Here is a 14,223-nt window from a genome sequence, read left to right on the forward strand (position 1 = left end):
CCTATCTTTGGCGATTAAGTGCTGTAACCTGGCTTCTGCCAACTCCAGATCCAGTCATCCCATTGTGTTTAAGGATTCTAGCTCATTGACAGCAGTTCCCACACTAATATCTGACCTACAGAGAGATGCAACTACAGAGAGCCCTTCAGGGATGATGGTGGTAGTCTCGCAAATTTACTTCTCACTGTTCTGGTAACAGGTGCATCCTCTGGACATTCCTGGGGTGTAAGAGCAGGTTTTACATGGTAAATCCACTCTAACATTCCAATCTCTCTAAGCCTCTGGATCCCCTCATCTACATTATACCAGGGCAGTTCTGGCATTTCAACCTCAGGTAATGTTTGATCCATGTTTCAACCAACCATCCAAACAAACTGTTAATGCCTTTTCTAACCCCTCAAGTTATAACATTGAATACAGAATCTCTGCTTAGTGGGCCCATATCAATAAATTCAGCCTGATCCAGCCTTATATTTCTCCCACTATTATCCCACACCCTTAAAATCCATTGCTACACATATTCCCCTGATTTCTGTCTATATAAATTGGAAAACTGACACAGTTCTTTTGGAATATAACATACATCCTCATGTGTGATACTTTGTACCTCACTTTTAGGGGCCTATTGGAACTTTAGTCTAGTTATAGGTCTGGAAGAAATGAGGGGTGGTAGGGATGAGTCATGAAAAGAATTAGAAATATCTTCCAAGCTATTTGCTTAAGGGCATTCATTTGCAGTTTCACCTGGTAAAACAAGATTAATCATTCTAGGACTAATCCCTTCAGGTGGAGGTTGGTTGGCCAACTCCTCAAGGCAGGCTGGACATTGGGTGGCTATGTCCTCATGGCAGACTATCATAGGGTTATCTATAGAAGACTCCACATGACCTAGGGTTTTAACCTTGCCCCCGCCATCATTATCCATCCATATATCGCCTTCCCATTTTTCAGGGTCCCACTCCTTTCCAATCAATGCCCTCACTTTAATGGCAGACATCATGCAAGATTGAGATTTCAGCTTACATTGTAAAGTTCCTACTCTAGCAATAAGATTCCTAGTCTGATTTTCATAGATCTCAAGTCTACAGCTATAGGAAATAAGATTTTCCTTCAGGACACTCATAGAAAGTTCTACATCTGTCAGATAGCATTTACGCTTTTCGTTTGAAAGCTTAAGCCCATCTCTTTCATCTATTAATATAACCAGTGTATCTAACAACAACCAGCCAACATATCTATAACTTCTATTTCCAAAAAACTCTGTAAAAGTGTCAAAAACATTATCCCCCAGAGCCTGGCTTTGTACAAGTGAAGCATTAGAAGAATCATATGGTTATATTTTGACTATCTCTTTTGCTAACTCACTCCATGGACTGGCAGTTTCATTCTGATTATGGGAATCAGAGTCCTTAGTGCCTTTGAGTCCAGAGTAGAAAACCATTAATAAAAACCCATATTTAAGATTCTGTTTCTTAAGAACCACTCCTGGTACCAAGTTGTATTAGTTAGGGTTCTCTAGAGAAACAGAATCAACAGGAAATATTTGTAAATGTAAAATTTATAAAAGTGTCTCACATAGCCATAGGAACATAGAGTCCGAATTCTGTAGGGCAGGCTATGAAGCTGACGATCCCAATGGAGGGTCTGGGTGAACTCCACAGGATAGGCCTGCTGGCCGAAGCAGGAAGAGAGCCTGTCTCTTCTGAACCCTCCTTAAAAGGCTTCCAGTGATTAGATTAAGCATCACTCATTAAAGAAGACATTCTCCTTGGCTGATAACAAATGGAATCAGCTGTGGATGCAGCTGACGTGATTGTGATTTAATTCTATGAAATGTCCTCATAGCAGCAGACAGGCCAGCACTTGCCCAACCAGACAAACAGGTACCACCACTTGGCCCAGTTGACACATGAATCTGACCATGACACATGTTTATTGGCCGTTTATAGATATTCTTTGAAGAGATGTCTTTGCAGATGTTTTGTCCAATTTTAGTTGTGTTATTGGTTATTTGTTTTAATTGTTGAAATGTAAGAATTCCTTATATATTCTGGAGACAAGTCCCTTCTCAGATATCTGACTTAGAAGACTTGTTTCATACTATGATGTCCTTTTTTGATGGTGTCTTTTTTTGATGGTGTTCTTTAGATATACAAATGTTTTCGATTTTGATGATACCCAGTTCCTGTCTCCCTTTTACTGCTTGCGCTTGCTTTTGATGTTATATGTGCTAAACCATTGCCTAATTTATAGTCACGAAGATTTACACCTATCTAAAACTTTTATGTATTTTCTTATTACGTTTAAGATCTTTGTTCCATAGTGAGTCAGTTTTTTGTACGTGGTCTGAATTCATTCTTTGCCTGTGAATCTCAGCCCTGAAATTGTTATTGCAGCATCATTTTTGAGCCTACTATACTCTCCTCATTTGATTGACTCGGCATGATTGACAAAAATCAAAGGTCACCACCTTGTGAAGGTAATTAACACCACTAAATTGTACACTTGAAATTGGGGTAAATGGGAAATTTCAAGTTATCACAATACATTAAAAAATAAAAAATAGTACTGCTCAACACAGAATGAACAATAATGTAAACTATAGACTATAATTAATAGTGTAATTGTACTACTATTGTTTCATCAGTTTAAACAATGTACCACACCAGTGAAAATGTAAATAATAGGAAGCGCTCTGGGTGTGTGAGGGAAGGGCATATAGATCTCTGCACTTTCTGCATGATTGTTCTGTAAACACAAAACTGCTTTAATAAAGACAAAAGGAAAGAAACAACAACAAAAAATGGACGATAAATGTTAGAATTTATTTTTCTGAAATCCCTGTTGTAGTTCATTTATTTCTATATCTATCCTTATACTGGCACCATACTGTTTTCGTTACTCCAGATTTGTAATAAGTTTGAAATAGGAAAGTATAAGCCCTACAAATTTGTTCTTCTTTTTCAAGATTGTCTTGGCAATTCTGGATCTTTTAAATTTCTGTATGAATTTTAGGATAAGATTGTCAATTTTCTTTTCTTTTACTAGAGAAGTTGTGGGTTTACAGAACAATCATGCATAAAATCCAGTATTCCCATATGTCCACCCCATTACCTACACCTTTTCATTGTTGTGGGACATCTGCTAAAATTAATGACAGCTCATTTTTATAGTTATGCTATTATTTAAAGTCCATGGTTCAACTTAGGATTCACTGTTTGTGTAGTGTAGTTTCATGTTGTTTTTTAAAAATTGTTATCTGCTATCATATATACAATCTAACATTTACCCTATTAATCATATTCAAATTTATTTTCCAGTGCTTTGTGTTCACAATGTTGTGCTACTGTCACACCATTCAATACCAAAATATTTCCATCATTACAAAAGGAGCGCTAAACATATTAAGCCTTAACTTCCCATTTTCTATCTCTCTCTCCTGCCCTGGAGAATCTATATTCTAGATTCTGGCTCTGTGAGCTGGCTTGTTCTAATTGCTTCAAATCAGTGAGAACCTACACTATTCGCCCCTTTGTGTCTGGTATATTTCACTCAACATAATGTCCTCAAGATTCATATGTATGTCACATTCCTTCTTACAGTGAATAATATTCCATCATGTGTATATACCCCATTTTATTTTTTCATTCATTTGTTGGTGGACGTTGAGTTGCTTCCATCTTTTGGCAATTGTGAATAATGCTGCTATGAACATTTGTGTGCACAGATATTTATCTGCTCAAGTCCCTGCTTTCAGTTCTTTTAGATACATACCTAGTAGTGGGATTGTTGAGTCATGAGAGTTCTACACTTAGCTTACTATGGAGCAACCAAATTGTCTTTCATAGAGGCTACACTATTCAACTTTGCCACCACCAATGAATGGGTGTTTGTAATTTTCTGCCTCATCTCTAGTATTTTGTTGAGGGTTTTGTCATCTATATTCATTAGAGAAGTTGGTCTGTAATTTTCTTTTCTTGTAGTGTCTTTATCTGCCTTTGGTAATAGGGCAATATTGACTTCATAGAATGAGTTAGGTAGTGTTCCCTCCTCTTCAATTTTTAGAAAAGTTTGAGCAGGACTGGTGTTAATTCTTCTTGGAATAATTGGTAGAATTCACCTGGTCTAAGAATTTTTGGGGTTGGAATGTTTTTAGTGATGTCTTCAAGCTTTTTGCTTGTACTTGGTCTGTAGTGATGTCCTATTTCTTCCAGAGTTAGTGTAGGTTACTCCTGTGTTTCTTGGAATGCATCCATTTATTCTAGGTTGTCTAATTTGTTGGTATACAATTTCTAATGGTATCCTCTTATAACACCTTTTATATCTGTGAAGTCAGTAGTAATGTCTCCTCTCTCATTTCTGATTTTATTAACTTGCATCTTCTTTATATTTTTGTTTGCCATTCTAGCTAATGGTTTCTCAATTTCATTTATCCTCTCAAAGAACAAACTTTTGAATTTGTTAATCCCTCTGTGTTTTTCTTATTCTCAATTTCATATATTTCTGTTCTAATCTTTGTTATTTATTTCCTTCTTCTTGCTCAGGATTAATTTGCTGTTCTTTTTCTAGTTGTTCCAGACATGCAGTTAGGTCTTTTAATTTCAGCTCTTTCTCAATTCCTCATGTAAGCATTTAGGGGTATAAACTTCCCCCTCTTTACTGCCTTTGCTGCATCCATACATTTTGATATGCTGTTTCCTCATTTTCATTTGTTTCAAGGTATCATTGATTTATCCTGCAAGTTCTTCTTTGTCCCACTGATTGTTTAGGAGTGTGTTGTTTAACCTCCATATATTTGTTAATTTTCTAGTTCTTTGCCTGTTATCGATTTCCAGCTTCATTTCATTATGGTCAGAAAATGTGCTGTGTATAATTTTCATCTTTCTCAATTTATTGAGAAGTGTTTTGTGACCCAACATGTGGGGTATCTTGTAGAATGATTCATGTGCACATGAGAAGAATGTGTATTCTGTTGTTTGAGGTGCAGTGTTCTGTATGTGTCTGTTAGATCTAGTTCATTTATCATATAATTTAAATTCTTGGTTTCCTTACTGATCCTCTATCTAGATGTTCTATCCATTGAGGAGGGTGTTGTACTGAAATCTCCGACTGTTATTATAAGGATATCTACTGTAGGGATACCTACAAATGATATGGAGATATCTATTTCTCCCTTCAGTCTTGCCATTGTCTTCTTCATGTACTTGGGGTGCTGTGGTTAGGTTCATAAATATTTTCTGATTGTTATTCCTTCATGGTGGATTGCCCCTTTTATTAATATATAATGTCCTTCTTTATCTCTTCCAAATGTTTTTCATTTAAGTCTATTTTGTCCTATATTGGTTTAGCTACCCCAGCTCTTTTTTTTTTTTTGGTTACTGTTTGCCAGGAATATCTTTTACAACTTTTCACTTTCAACGTATTTGTTTCCCTGTGTCTAAGATGAAACTCTTGTACACGATTTATGGATGGATTATGCTCTTTCATTGGTTCTGTCAATGTCTGTCTTTTGATTGGGGATTTTATTCCATTAACATTCATTATTATTACTGTAAAGGCAGTACTTACTTCAGTCATTTTATTCTTTGGCTTTTATATGTCATATCTTATTTTTATCTCTCTTTTTTATCCTTTTAATTACCCTTACTGTTAATCTTCATTTCTACACTCTTTCAAGTCTTCCTCCCCTGTCTATTCCTTACAATCTACAAAATTCCCTTTGGCATTTCTTGTAGGGAAATATTAACAGGGATTTAGTATTCCTGTTAGTATAATGGTTGATGAACTCACAGTTTCTGTTTATCTGTGAATATTTTAAACTCCCTCATTTTTGAAGGACAGTTTTGCCAGACAAGGGTTCTTGGCTGGCAGTTGTTCTTTTTTTAGCACATTAAACATATCAATCTACTGCCTTCCCACCTCCATGGTTTTTTATGAAAAATCAGAAACTAATCTTACTGTGGTTCTCTTGTATGTGATAAATCACTTCTTCATGCTGCTTTCAGGATTCTTTCTTTATCTTTGACATTTGACATTCTGATTAATATGTTTCTCAGAGTAGGTCTATTAGGATTAAAACTGTTTGGAATACATCACATTTCCTGGATATGTATATTTATGTCTTTCATGTGAGTTGGGAAATTTTTGGCCACTATTTCCTTAATATCCTTTCTGCCCATGCCAGGTTTAATTTTCATGCCAAAATTAAAATAATGACTTTTAATTTTTTTGCCCATGTCTAGGCATCTGATTGCCTTGATAAGTTTATTCTGAAGATCAAGTTCTCTCTTGCCTAGGGTTTTATCATTGATTGGCTTTGTGTTAAGGCTTTTTTCTCTGATAATTGTTTCAATTTATTCTAGACCTTTAGACTTCCCCATCTTTTATCAGATTTTTGAACTCTTCTTCATCTGATTCTTGTCCTGAGTAGTTGGCACAATTTTTAAGAGTGCCCTATTTGTACAATTATTTCATGCTAAGGAGCAAATTTCTACTCCTTCTCCAGGAATCTTGTTATGTCCTGTTTGGCTTTTCTTTGCCTCTATAGTTGCTGTTGTTGTTTTTAAACTCTCCTTTCATTGTCTCTAACTGCTTTTGCCTGGAGGGAAATTTCTGGGAGGAGGGTTACCCTGTAGATGATTTTCCCAAGTCAGTATGTCCCAGCCTAAGCAGGGCCAGGGATCTACACAGAGGGCCCAGATCAATTCCAAAAGCCCTGGAAGAGGGTCAGGAAATATACAAAACTGTGTTTTTTGATGGCCCCTTGAACCCTGAATCTATACTTTTCTGGCAAACCCACCAGATAGTGCTCTTCAACAAACTGTTCCCCACAGTCCTAACAAGGTCCTGCATCTTTGGCCTCCACCACCTTTACCCCTGTGGGGGCAGGGTTTACACAGTGATCACTGCAGTCTCTGTTGTGGTTCAGAGCTGGAGCCAGCAATCAAAGTTCACCAATCAAAAGCAATGATCAGTACTCAGCCTTGCCCCACCTCCCATGTTCTTGGAGAAGAGGGTTGCTTCCACAGTGCAAAGACCAGTCCCAAGATGCTCACCTCATGAGTGGAAGATGGACACTAGCAGCAACCATAGAGTGAGTTCTTCACAGTTGTTTCTCACAGTATCTCCACCTCTTCATCCTGCTTTTCCTGGATGCTGTACAGTGCTCCCCTGGTGTCCAGAGCCCCCAAACAGTTGTTTCAGATAGTTTCTGCTGATCTACTAGCTGTTTTCAGAAGAGAGTGAGTCCTAGAGCTCCCTTCTCCATCATCCTTACCAGAAATTCCTATAAAATCCAACCTTTTCTTAAACATGTTACCACTTATATCTTTGTACATTGTATGTCCAAAAGCCTTGCTTTATCATTACTTTTTTGGCATGGGCAGGCACCGGGGTTGAATCTGGGTCGCCTGCATGGCAAGCGAGAACTCTGCCACTGCGCCACCACTGCCTACCTTTATCACTACTTTTTATAATTTTTTATTGTTGCATCCTCATTTTCATATTTCTCAAGGCATTTCTAATTTCCTTTGTGACTTCTTTTGCAAATTGATTGTTTAGGAGAGTGTTTTTTAAATTCACATATCTGTGAATTTTCTACATTAATATCTGTTATTAATTCTAACTCCAATTGTGGCTGCAGAATATATTTTGAACATTTATACTTTTAAGAAGTTATTGAAGGGTGCACAGGAGGTTCAGTGGTAGAATGCTTGCCTTCCATGTGGGAGACCTGGGTTCAATTCCTGGACCATATAGCCACCTCCCCCCCCCCAAAAAAAAAAGTTATTTTAGTTTGTTTTATGGCCTATCATAAGATCTATCTTGGAGAATGATCCATCTGAGTTTTGAAGAAACTTTGTTCTGCTTTTGTTTGGTGGAGCATGCTATAGTCTTTTAGGACTACTTTGTATATAGTGGTGGTTAAGTCTTCCGTTTCCTTTTTGGTATTTTGCCTAGTTGTTCTAACCATTATTGAAATGGAATATTGAAATCTCCAACTATTATTGTTTAATTATTGGTTTTTCTCTTGAAATGTGTCAGTTTTGCCTCATATATTGTAGAGCTCTCTTTTTAGTTGCATATAAGTTTATAAATGTGATAGATTCCCATGGATTGACTCTTTAATCATAAAAGTTCTCTTTTATCTCCAGTAACATTTGTATTTATAAGTCTATTTTCTATTTTCTTGGAAAATCTATTAGTTTAGCCATCTAACTTTCCTGTGGTTGCTGTTTGTTTGATATATTGTCTTGTATTCTTTTTCTTTCAATTTGTATTTTGTATCATTGTATTTAATATGTGTGTCTTATAGAGAGCATACCATAGGCTATCATTTTATTTAATTTATTGATTTTATTTGACATGGGCTGGCTCCAGGAAATGAACCTGGGTCTCCAACATGGCAGGTGAGAACTCTACCACTAAGCCACCATTGCCCTCCCCCATTTCATTTTTGATGCATTCTGACAGCCCCTACCTTTGGGTTGGATTGTTTAGTCTATTTACATTTAATATTTTTATTGATGTACTTAGATTTATATGTGCTATTTTACTTTGTGCTTTCTATCTCATGTCTTTCCTGGGGGAAAGTTTCTGTCCAATGATAAGGCCTAGTGGATAAAGGGAGCCCAAACCTCTCAGCTTCACTCACCAGTTTAGCCTCTTCAATTTGGATTTGGATGAGATGAGAAATTATAGTAGCCTGCCTTTTCTGGTAAGATACAATAAGTCTTGATTGGTAACTGAAGAGAAGAACCTTTTACTCTTGACCACAGCCACGTGGATTTGAGTTTCCATCAGACTGAGTTTTAGTGGGGACAGAAGGAACAAGTTTTGGCTCAAATATCACAGACTCTTGCTTCTCTTACCAAGCTTTAGTAGAATATCTTGAATAAATGTTTTTGGTTGCTGTTTGCCTTTAGGACCATTTCCAGACATTATAAAGATTGTTTATTTTAATGTTTTGCCAGTATTGCTTATTGTACTGGGGAGTGAATTCTTGAAGTCTTGCTGTCATTTTGCTGGTTGAACCTCTTACGTTCATTTCTGAAGGTCATTTTTGCTGGATATAAAATTCTAACTGAGCAGTTATTTTCTTTCAGCTCTTTAAATATGCTGCTCTCTGAAGATTTCAGACTTTCAGATTTTTGGCTTCCATTCTTTCTCTTCTTTCCATGACCTTAAATCAGAATTCCAACCTGTCTCAGGAGTAATCCAAAGCATTCAGAAAGATTTAACATGTATCCACATTGTCAAGTTCTTCTCAGTGGGAGTTTTGGTCTCTTACTAACTGCTTCATTGTAGGCAGGAACAAATTTTTTTCTTAATTTTCTTATAGCCTGGTTCAAATGATAAGACAACCTAATCTGAAAGATTGTCCTGATGTGTGACTGTCAAAAGATTAACAACTGTAAAGGTAGAGGCATTTTTTTAAATAACATAATTATAACTGATTTAGACATTTTCTACACAATAAGTAAATCTCAAGGAAATTGGGAGATGTATTTTTCTGTTTCACCAAATTACTCTTTTCTTCTCCCCTAATACCAAATTGAGTCATTTTTGATGGTCTCTATGGGACAAATAGTTGAACATTTGAATGAATGAAAAAGGAATCTCTCTGCCTATTGATTTGGGATAAATACCTGTCTAAATCATCCTGACAGACTTCAGGTCCTCTTATGCTTAAACTCAAGTGTTAAAATAATGATGAAACTCATTACCATATATAAATAACAAATTTCTTTACAAAGAAGAAATAAGGAGACTAAGTAAGACATTAAAGTTTTAAGATACTATGGGTGATACCATCACATTTTTGTAATCCAAGTGTCAGTCATTCATATATGCCAGTTTCTTTAAAATTTAAATGAAGATGCATAAAGGAAATTATTTATAAGCCTAGCTTTTTATGCAGTCAGTGAATGTATTCAAAGCCTTTAGCCATTACTAAAGCTTTAGTATTCAATATTGTTGAGAGGAAAAGAAACAACACAAAGAACACAATCACAATAAAAGGGCCCAATCAACAAAAATTTAATATAAAGTGTATTTTGCCTATTTTCTAATATGAGGTCAGTCAGCATGTAATTTTCTGTATTATAATTAAAGATAAAAGAGTTGCTGATCCTAAATTCTACCTTTCTCTGAACATCTCTATCTTAACTTGCAATTAAAAAGATCACACAGCAAGAAATGACATCCCTATTGACTTGCTAATCAATTGTTTATGTTTTACAAATCCATTCTTTTTCTAAAATATTGACCTAATTTTTACAGTCTTGATTAGACTGAGAATCAAATTAGAGGGTTTGTTTTCTTCTTCAATTCCCTACATTACTTTGGTTTAGAGGTGAACAGAAATACACAGAAAATCAGTCCACCTCTGCGTGAGATTTCTTTGCCAGGTTTAAGTGTGTAAAATGTGTCCATTATTCTCAGTGTAAAATGGGGAATGAAAATGACTTAATAGGTACAAGTAAAATAGTCATAGCTAATATTTACTCCATGTTTATTATTTGCCCTGTGTTAAGTGCTTTGTGTATTTTGTCTCTTTTAACCCTTGCACTGGCCCTGTGAAGTAAGTATTATTATTGTTATCTCTATTTTACAGATGGGGGATAATTGGCCTGGAGAGGTTAGAAAAGTTGCCTGAAGTTATACAATTTTAAATGGGTAAATCAGAAATCTTATTTGCATAATCTGACTTCAGAGCTAGTGTGCATAAGCAGTGCATAATTCTACCTCAGTTCTTACTTCAGTTTTTAAAAATTGTTTTGTTTTTTGCAATGCAATATTGAAGAAAGAATGAGATACATCTGTCTTCTAAAAAGTGTGATTAAAATATATTATTGGCCTTAAAAAATGCTTATGGTTTCTCTTGCTCACTTTTTAACTGCTTAGAATAATAAAAAATCATGGCTGAATCCATATAAAACAACCTAGTAACTTGGATATCCAACTGATTTCTTCAAATAATTTATACATTAAACTGATAAAATGGACCAGATACTAAAGGCTCAGTCTAATTTATACAGAAAGATGATCAAGATAACAATAGATCTGCACAATTGGTCTACATATTTTGTTTGCTGTAGAAAATGAATCAAACTGACCATGGAAGAAGTGACTCAGCTCTATGATGACATCTAATCTACTATCCAGCCTGAGAAACTGTTCCTTACCTGTAAAAAATATAAAGTTTCAAAATGATTGCAAGACACACATATTTGGATTCCAAATAAACTACCTATTCTTTGCAGATACTTGTATAAATCACTGCTCTTTGAGCCACTACCCTCCTTCCAATCTTTAAACCCGGTATCCAAAGTGGTTGCATAAATTGTGCATTGCTTTAAGCACAAGAATTCTTGATTCCAAATACTGCTTATCTTTATAAAGTCTAGGGTGGAAGCAGCAATAGCCGATCATGTACGTTTGCATATAGATGTGATAATATACAAAGCTAATTCTGAGAAACGGGTATTATTTTTTTATTGCTTCTTCCAAATTCTTAACATTTTATTCCTTTGAACTCCCTTCTGTTATACCTATATATACCTATATATAGTAAATACTTCCTAGTAATCTAAAATTTAACTTTCTGGTACCCGCTTTCTCTATACTAAGTCACAGAAAAAAATGATATTCTGATTGGTTAATATTTTCATTATTAGATAAATGTTTGTCAGTTTCCAAATTTAATGCATTTATCCAGGTATCTGTATGGGTAAATTATCACTTCTTAAGGATGCACTATGAGCCCAATATTGTTTTGAATATGATATTTCTAATCCTCACAACAATCCCAAGATAAACGTACTACCATCGTTATTCAGATAAGGAAACTGGTCCTTAGAAGGAATGACCCATTTACCCATGGCCACATGGCTATCCCAAGTAGCATGGAGAGGATTTATATCATAGAATTTAACTTTTAAAATGGAAACTCTTTTCTGACTACTCAAATCCTATAACTTGAAGGAATGCTTCTGATGTCAGGTCTGACTTATTCCATTTACTCAGGGGCAGAGGATACAAGGGGGAGGGAATGTAAGACACATCATTCATCTAATAAAACTTCTAAAAAGAGGAAAGATAATAAAGGAAAAGATAAACAGATGATAGAAAAAACTACCCAGATTTATGAAGTCACAATTACTCACAGAATGGGATGGCAAGTCTCAAATAGGATATGCGAAAAGAGAGCCACATCATAATATTGTGGAGAAATATCATTAGACTGAAGATGATGAAAAAATCTTAAAATATTTAAAGAAAACTAAAAATAATTAACTAGAAAGAACAAGTCAGTGCACAAACAGAATCAAGAAAATCACTAAGTATGAGACAACAGTGGAATAATATTTCAGAATTTTATACTCAGCTGTGGTACAGCATTCAAGAGAGAGGAAAACCAAGGATAGCTTCAAGTTTCAGTAATATAAGAACTGTGGATACTTTAATAAATATAAGATATATTATAAAACATTTCAAGAGAATATAAGTTAGCAAAATGGATTAAAAATTCAAAAAGTCTGATGTAGAATAAGAGAAATTATAGAGAACAGAGAAATAAGTAAGGGATATGATAATATGTAAACTCTTTAAATTCTAAACTATGATTATAATCTAGAAAAAATCTCAAAGACAGATATGTGTATGTGAATTGTCAATTCAAGCTACAATTTTATATCACAACGTAAAGCTTAAGAGTATGCAGAATTCTATCTATTGTTTATGGCTACATAGAAATGTAGAAAAAATATAATCTCATGAATGGGAATGATGCACAGCAACTTCAGAAGGGCATTTCTTAAGTGGGAGCAAAAAGGAATGGTATATGTAATATTTTTTTCCTTTAATCTCAAAAAAAATAGTTTCTGTGTTATTTTTTGTGTTTTGCTGGACGTATGCCATAAGACACAATATCATGAAAATGTGAGCAAGTACATAAAGGAGAAAATGATGGTATTTCATAAAATGTAAATAAATTAGTAAATATTGTTGGACCAATTATCCTTCCATTTGGAAAATAGAATATAAAGTTAGAATCATAATGTATACAAAAATACTTTCTAGATGGGCTAAGGAGTTAAATTTAGAGTTAAAAATATGAAAGCATTTTAAAGGAGTTTTGAATAACATTTACAGAAGTAAAAGTTTTTGGAGAATAAACCTTCCTCAGCACAAGAAAACAACTAAAATGTTGAAAAAATTAATAAATATTAAAGAGAAAAATTAAATACCCTTAATAAATGAGAATGTATAAGCAAAGATTAAAGTTAAAATGGCAGACTTGAGGAAAATATTTGTTCTTTTTCTATAAAGTTCATAAAATTGATATCAAGAATATAAAAATAAGTACCAAAATCAATAAGATAAGGATAGTTGCATAGAAAAAATGCAAACTATATAGGCTATGCACCCAAGCAAAGTATACAGTATATTTCAATAAGTATATGACAAGATAGCTTAAGGAAACAAATAAAAGTAGATCAGTTTTGTCAATTATATTTGGAAGAATAACCATAATGACTGATAATATATATTTTGGTTGAGGTTCTAAAGAAACATAATATCTCATTTATTAATAAAAAAGTTTGTAAAGCATTCTTAGGAAGTCAACTTGACAGTAACTGCTGAAATTTAAAATTTGTTCACCTATCCATCCAGCAACTGTCCTATAGTAAGTATTTCACTCAAGGAAGTACTCACACATATGCACAAAATTCACGGTCATGAATGTTTATTATAACAGCATTTGTAAGAGCAAAAAAATTAGATTTCACGTTAATTCCCTTTAATAAGGAATATTTAAAATATGCAATTGTACATACATACCATGTGTTATAATAAGCAGTTAAAAAGAATGCAGTGAAGTCAGTATAGAAATATCTGGAGAAATTTCCATATCACATTAATAAACAGCGAGACAACATTTCAGAACTATACATACATTATTATTTATGTCAAATTCATGTAAAAACATATTTTTATATATGCTACATATACTACATATATGTAAATACTTAAAAATCTAGAAGCACAACAAGGTATTAACAGTGATTCCATTTGAAAAGGGAATTGCAACAGGATGAGAAAAGATATATAGTGTGTATTTTTCCATTAACGTTTTCTTGGTATTGCTTGAATGCTTACCATGAGAATACATTCACATATTTTGTTGTATTAAGTAAATATATTTATTATTTACTGGAT

Source organism: Tamandua tetradactyla, chromosome 20 (assembly GCF_023851605.1).
Source record: "Tamandua tetradactyla isolate mTamTet1 chromosome 20, mTamTet1.pri, whole genome shotgun sequence".
Lineage (NCBI taxonomy): Eukaryota > Metazoa > Chordata > Mammalia > Pilosa > Myrmecophagidae > Tamandua > Tamandua tetradactyla.